Source organism: Vitis riparia, chromosome 11 (assembly GCF_004353265.1).
Source record: "Vitis riparia cultivar Riparia Gloire de Montpellier isolate 1030 chromosome 11, EGFV_Vit.rip_1.0, whole genome shotgun sequence".
Taxonomy (NCBI): domain Eukaryota; kingdom Viridiplantae; phylum Streptophyta; class Magnoliopsida; order Vitales; family Vitaceae; genus Vitis; species Vitis riparia.
Window position 1 is genome coordinate 8,800,022 of NC_048441.1, and position 8,137 is coordinate 8,808,158.

Sequence of the window (8,137 nt, forward strand, 5' to 3'; positions counted from 1 at the left end):
GAATTTTTTAATAAGGATTTTTTTGAGAAAAGGTTTTCTTTTTAAAAGAGAAGAAAATTTAGAATTTGCAAATAATAAGACATAAGGATCACAAATGAGTAAGCTAAAAGAAAACAAAATCATAGTAAAAAAAAAATAAAAATTGGACAACCAACCAAACTATTACTGGTGAGAGTAAAAACCAATATTCATTATTTTCCTAAGGCCTTAAAAAAATCAAAATAAGAAAGGATCACCAAAGTGACAGATTAACAATTTTTAGATCAAATAAGCTAACATGAAATCAATCAAGACTTATCAAACACCAATCAAACACATAAATTGAGAGTAACAATAATGAACTAACATAAGAAATTTTAACTTTCAATCTTTTATCCATATATATATATATATATGAAAACAAGTATCCAAAAACTCCATCTTTCAAATTAAATTCAAGAATTGAACTAACCTAAAAAAATCTAATATCAATCTAACATCAATCTAGATTCAAGAATCAAATTTAACATAAAAAAAACCTAACGTTCAATCTAATAACAAGGGTCAAATCTAAACTAAACAAAAATTTCAACTTTTTCAATCTAATATAATAGATCAAATTAAAATTAAACAAAATTCAAACTTTCTCAATTTAATATGAATCAAAATTAAAACTAAACAAACACAAATTAAACTTTCTCAATCTATATGAATCAAAATTAAAACTAAACCAAATTCAAACCTTTTCAATCTAACATGAATTGAAATTTAAACTAAACAAAAATTCAATCTTTTCAGTCTAACATGAATAAAAAAAATTAAAACTAAACAAAAAATTCAATCATTTCAATCATATATGAATCAAAATTGAATCTTTTCAAACTATGAATAAAAAATAAAACTAGACAAACTTTTTAACTTACCTGAACCACAATGCGATGGGTGGAGAGTTTCCTAATTTCCCTCTCAACTGTGAGTAATCCCTTTTCCTTAAGAATCCTTGCCCCTATTAAACTTTCAAAGATGTATTCCTAATCCTCTTATGGTAAGTGGCATCTTGTGGACTCTTAAAGAGAGGTTTTTATTTTCTATTTCCTTAAAACTCCCTCACGCATGAATATCCTTTCTAAAAAAATAATATCCAGCCATGATCTTCCCTTTTTTTCTTGATATGCAATCATGGACTCCCCAAGAGAATATTCTCCTTTCTTAAAAAAGTGGTAGTCGTCTTTAAGAGCGTCCTATTCCAATCCAAACTTTCTAATGGTGTGAATGTCACAACCTCACATTCCCTTATTAAAAAAAAATTAATCTCGCCAAAGCATTGCATATATGCATAGCCACCAAAGCCTCACACAAAAATAAAAATTTTAAATAAAAAATCATGCAATTAAAATAATAATAATAATAATAATAATAATAATAAATCACATGCATATATATATAAAAAATCAAAATCAATTAAAAATGAAAACATTAATCTCATGCAATTTGTTTAAAAACAAAAATGTCAAACACATGTAATCAAAAATCAAAATACTAAACTAATGCAATAATAATAAAAATAATAATCAAAATGTTAAACTCACACAACAAAAAAATCAAAATTCAGCTCATGAAATAAAGAATAAAAAATAATTCAAATACTTACCTAATCTCAAAATTAAGCAATCAAACTTAAGAAAACACCTAAGTGAACTAAGCCTACAATAGTATCTAAGCAAAACTATGCTAGGAAATATCCAAGTGACTTAGGGTATGTCTAAATGTCCTAAAAGTGTGCCTAAATGAGTTATCCTAGAAAGAAAAAATAAAAGCCCTAGATCTAACTTGAGGCTATCAAAGTCAAAGTGAGGTTTTAGAGAAACCCCTCAACAAAGGGTCTTAAAAGGTGGCTTAGAAAGAGTAAACTATATGAGTGTTAATGGGCCACCAAGGGATAACTACAATACTAAGAGGACAAAATGAAAGGTCTGTAATATGCCATTCTTCGGTATAGATCAAGAGTGTAAGGAATACGAGTGGAAACATGAGTAATGAGTGGTACAAAGTGAACTATACCAAAGAACTAAGAAATGACTAGAAATTTATCCTCGTACATGATAGACCAAACACAAGGGAAGAAACACAAGGGAAGAAATACCCTAACTAAGAGGGTAAGCCCTAAGATAGACTAAACACAATGGAATAAATACCCTAAATAAGAGGTTGGGCTGATAGACATGAAAAATACAATGAAATGATGCAAATAAAGAGTGGAAACTATCATCTCTAAACACTAGGAAACTATTACTTTGAATGCCAAGAATAGGAAAAAGAATGGCTTTGAACGCTTAACAAGAAAAGATGGCTTTGAATGCCTAAACAGAGAAAGTGACTTTGAATGCCTAAGTTAAGAGAATGGCTTTGAATGACTAAACTATGAAAGTGGCTTTGAATGCTTAAACTGAAAGTGGCTTTGAACACTAAAACTATGGCTCTAGATTCCTAATTGAGAAAGTGGCTCTAAACACCTAACCCGAGGAATGCTTAACTAAGAATTGGCTCTAAATGCATAATATGAGGAAATGACTCTAAACATCTAACTGAGAAAAGTGGCTTTGAACGCCTAATCTGAGGAAGTAGCTTTGAACGCCTAACTGGGAAAGTGGCTTTGAATGTCTAAACTAAAAAAATGGATCTAAACACATAAAATGAGGAAATGGCTTTAAATGCCTAACTAAGAAAGTGGCTTTGAATGCCTAGCTAAGAAAGTGGCTCTAAATGCCTAAGCTGATGAAGTGGCTCTAAATGCCTAATTGAGAAAGTGGCTCTGAACGCCTAACTAAGAAAGTGGCTTTGTATACCTAAACTGAAGAAGAATGGCTTTAAATGCCTAAGCCGAGGAAGTGGCACTAAACACCTAATTGAGAAAAGGACTCTGAATGCCTAAGTTGGAAAAATGGATCTAAATGCCTAACTGAGAAAATGAATTTGAATGCTCAACTGAGAAAGTGACTTTAAATGCCTAAGCTAACGAAGTGGATTTGAACGTCTTAATTGAGAAAGTGGCTTTGAACGCCTTAGTTGAGGAAGTGGCTCTAAATGCCTAACTAAGATGCCTAACTAATAAAATGACTTTGAACACCTAACTAAGAAAGTGACGTTGAATGGCTAAGCTGATTAAGTGGCTCTGAATGCCTAAGTTGATAAAGTGGCTCTAAACACCCAATTGAGAAAGTGGATTTGAATGCCTAAATTGATGAAGTGGCTTTGAATGTCTAACTTAAAAAGTGGTTCTGAACGCCTAATTTGAGGAAGTGGCTCTAAGCCAATGGAAAAGTAAGATAATGATGCATGCAAACTTGACAAAAGGGTGTGACCAAGATGATAAGTCATAAGGATCAACAAAAGAATCGAGTAGCCATGAAGTTGACTCAAGATTTGATAAACTCGATGAAGGAGGAATGCCCCAATGTGCAAAGATGATTAATCAAATCCTTTGAATGGTAATTCACTAAGAAAGACAACTAAAGTCAACAAATCATCCACCAAGGTAAATCATTAAGGAGGTATGACCCAATATTGGATATGATTAACCATCAACAAGGTCAAACTCTACATGCCTCAAAAGTGTCTTGATAGTGAATCCAAAATATGTCTCTCATACTTAAAAATCACTATCATCCTAAACTTTGTCATAGAAAATGTGAGATGTATCAAAACTCTATCTAATACTCGAATTGCAATTGACAACATGGTATATAGGATTCTAACTGAGAAAAATAGGACATTAATGAAATGCTTTAAATAAAGATGACATCAAACTAAACACTTAGATGAAATATCGGTATACTACTAAAAAAAAAGTCTACTGACAAGAGGAAAGAAGCTCTAACTAAATCTAATGTGAATATGATAAATTCAAGGAGGAAAAATATGGCCTAGTGTAGAGGATCTACACACTGTACTAAGAATTGTCTCCAACTCAACAACAATCACTCAGAAATCAAAATGAAGCATCTACCAAATGTGTCAAGGAAAATAATTCAAATCAAGTCTAAAACGAATGACAAATATGACAAGGGATTTGATGATCTCAAGAGTAGAAGCACTTCTCTAATGAAGCCCCAACCAAGTATGATGCAAATCTGATAAACTTAAAGTATGGGAAATGCCCTAATATAGAGGATCTACACATAATACTAAGAATTGTCTCCAACTCAACAATAACAAATCAATCTATCTCAGAAGTACTCCATAAGAGGAACCAGGATGATAAAAACTGTCAATAAACCCAACAATGTTCCACTAAGAACTGTCTCTATCTCAATAACACCCACTGGACTAAAGGATAAATGATCCATCTCAAAAGTACTCTATTACGGAACTCCCATTATTTCAAGATGATCTATTGAAAATTGTATTTATATCTCAAAGAATACTCCTCTAAGGATCATGACAGAGAATAACCAATCTAATCTTTCTCAAAGATACTTCACTAGGGAATCCTAATGATGAAAAACCGTCTTAATCTAAAAAAATGTTATGTTAGAATTAATGCTATCTCAACATATTCCACTGTGAATCTTTGATTTGAGAAAATACTCAAGCTCGAAGAAAGTGCTCCACTAGGGACCTATCTCAACCATAAATAAGGGAATATGCCCCAGCATGGCAATTAATGCATAATCACATGGATATCTAAATCACACTAACTCATCATCTTTATGCCCAATAAGACAATCAACAGCTCAAAAGGCACTTGTGCATTGAGGATCGAAAAAAATCATGCTAACTACTCCATTAAGAGTATGGATGGAGGCATGTGTCACCATGATAACTCCATCGAGAATAGTGATGATATCAGAATATGTGAGTGTGACTCAATGGCTTGAGGTGAACTCTACTAAGGAATCATAACAAAATCAAACTATCAAGTCAACATCCATTATTGTCTATCATCATAAACCAAGCTAACCATGCTAACTAATGACAAACTGGCAATCTCAATGAAAAAAGGATATGCCCTAGTAGGACACTTGATGCATAATAGAATAGGAAGTCAAACAACCTCAAATGTCCTTTATAAAATCAAACAATCACTTACATCCATCACTTAATCACTTCCAAGCATCAAAGAAACATCTCCCAAAAGAGGAAATAAGATGACATCTATATATCAACCAAATCCCAAACACCTGCCCAAGTAGAGGTTGTTAAAGATAACATCTAACCTCATCACCTTAGGGTGGACTTAAGACATAGGATGAAATGTAGGTCAGGGTGATAGTGTGAAAGAAATGAAAGGAAACTAGGTTCAAATACCCGATGATCAAACCCATACCATCATGTATAAGACTTAATGCATGGAAAAATCTCATGAGCCATGAACTTAAAGGTAAAAAATGAAAATGTTGATGGTGAAAAGAGAGAAATGATCAAATGGTCAAGTTATGAAGAAAGCAGGGGAAAGATGTGAAGAAGGTATCAAATCTGAAATGGGTATCAATGTAGGAAAAAAATAAAACGTGGAACCAATATGTGGGAAAAAGTGATGAGAAAAAATAGAAAAGTAGAGAAAAGGTAGAATTAATGATGATCAATTTATATCAATTTATGGAATGGTGGACAAGACAATGATATGGAGACTCTAGTAAAAGGTTACTCATATTTCCTTCCCATAATACATATTAGCCATGATCCAAAAAGTGAAAGATCTCATAAAACTCTCACATGAACTCTCAACACTCCAAATACATAACAAAAGTGATTTAAGGAGTGAAATGTTCTCATGAAAATCTTATTTGAACCCCAATGATAGATAAACCCAACAAATAACTCTCAAAAGATGATATAAGTGCCTAATAAAGTAGGATACTATATACAAACATATAATTGCTCTTTTTATTTCCTTGTTTCCTTTTATTTCTTTCCTTTCTTTTTTTCTTTCTTGTTTTTTTTTTTTTTTTTTCATTTTTTTCAATTATCATTACTTTTTTATAAAAAAAAAATATGTGCATACTCTAATCATCAATAAGTCCAACTCCACTAAGTAAATGCAAGGAATGGGCAAACTCTTCCCAATTGTTGATGAACACATGAACCTCACCCATGAGATTACCTTCCAAACTAAAATCTCCAAATCAATGCCAAATGATGGAGTGAATGGGTAATATGACTACCCTTTATGCACCAAAATGTGAGGAATCATCAATCCAAGTGAGGGGAAAGGTGAAATGAAGCAACCAACATTAAAAGTAAGGAATGAAATGAAAAAGTGAGTAACAATGAAATATAATGAAACCTTACGATAAGAAAATGATAACAAGGGTGAGGAAGATAAGCCTATAAATCCCAAGCTCATGAGATTCTCCTAGAAAAGCATGCATGTACATCAAAGGACCCAAATTCCAATGTAGAAAAGGTAAGCAAGGCTATAGGAAAGAAAAGACTATAATGTACCAAGTGAGGCTCAATGGGCTAGCAATGGTCTGTATATCAATAGAGGTGATAAGGTATGAAGCTGACCAAAATGATGGCCACCCATCCTACGACCGCGGTCTCAAACATAATACCCCTTCAACTAATCTACATTAGTTGGGTTTGGGAACTGATTTCCATATAAAAACGTCAATCATGTTATCCCCATTGGGGTCAACTCTCTAATGACAAGTGGTGTACTCCAAGTATGTCTTTAGGATCTCTTGGAATATATATGAATCTTTGTGACCATAATTAGGTCAACAACACCCTCAAACATATCATCAACACAAGTGGGATATCTTGGCATAAACAAGCTAAATCGTCTTTGAACTCTCAATGACAAAGACTCTAAATATATCAAGAAGTGGACTATCTTTGGCTAATTTGTGTTGACTCTCTAATTGTCATCCAATACACCCATCTCAGGCTCATCATGAAGAATAACCTTGCCTATCAAATTCGCTACCTTAGAAAGAGTACTAATAACCTCCACAAGATCTCCCATCCAATATAACAAACTTTGACTAAATATCCTCTAATCTCATCATATGTATGATGTCACCTTCAACAATATCATTGACTGGTTGGATGGTAGGGGTGGGTGGCAATGAATCATACAACATCTCATCCTAAATTGGATTCTGTCTACCTTGCTGACCATTGACCTTCTGGCTTAAACCTACTAATGTTTCCTAAATAGAAGCCATAGCAGTTGTAAATTGATCAACTATAATGCTAAGGGTCCACATTTGACTACTCTTGACACAACTTTAATCTAAGAAGTTGAATCCATACTGAAATGAATAAATTTCCCATAAGGTGTGGATGGAGGGGATAATATACGACAAGAAGGAAATTCAAAGAGAAATAAAAACCAACTAATCATGCATAATGCTAAAAGGTGACCCAAATGACATTCAAACGCATATTATCCTCTGAACACACCAAATGAGACCATAAAGAGAGAATAAGTGGAGCTATTGTGACCAAGGCAACTCTGAATGAAATCCTAATTAGGCATAGGATTAAACTATAAGGTCAAGATGGCTTTATAAAATAAAATGGTGGGTTAAAGGGATCCCTAGCATAAGTGATCATACACTTTGGCGGTATACAACCTCCTACACACTTCTAAAGAAATGAGATGCTTCCATGCAAGGTGATCATCACCTCTACACATGCACTACCTCACTTTAATTTCTTAGAGGTGAAGACTCTCATATCTCTCAACACTTAGGGGTAATCTAAAGTGCACAATGAAAGATGTGGGTGCATCTAACAAACCTATCAACTAAAATAAAAAGGAAACAAAGACAAGAAATCATGCATCAAGAAGGAGAAGGGAAGTCATGCTACAAACAATCATGCAAATCAAAGGAATTTTTCAAGTCACACCCTAGTTAAGCAAAGATAATGATGAAACAAGGTATATATAAACAAGCAATCATGCTAGACAATACAAGATAAGTAATAATCAAAGCACAAAATAAGCAAGATATACATAATCAATATAAACAACATTCCAAGGTATCTCAATCAATCATGTAATATAACCAAATCACATTACTTATAAGAGTGTATATCCACTGATTGACCAATCAAACGTCAAATTTCCCTTAACTAGTGTTCAAGTTTGACCCTTTAAATCCCTAATGGAGTTGCCAATTTATGAACCCATATTTTTCACGTGTGT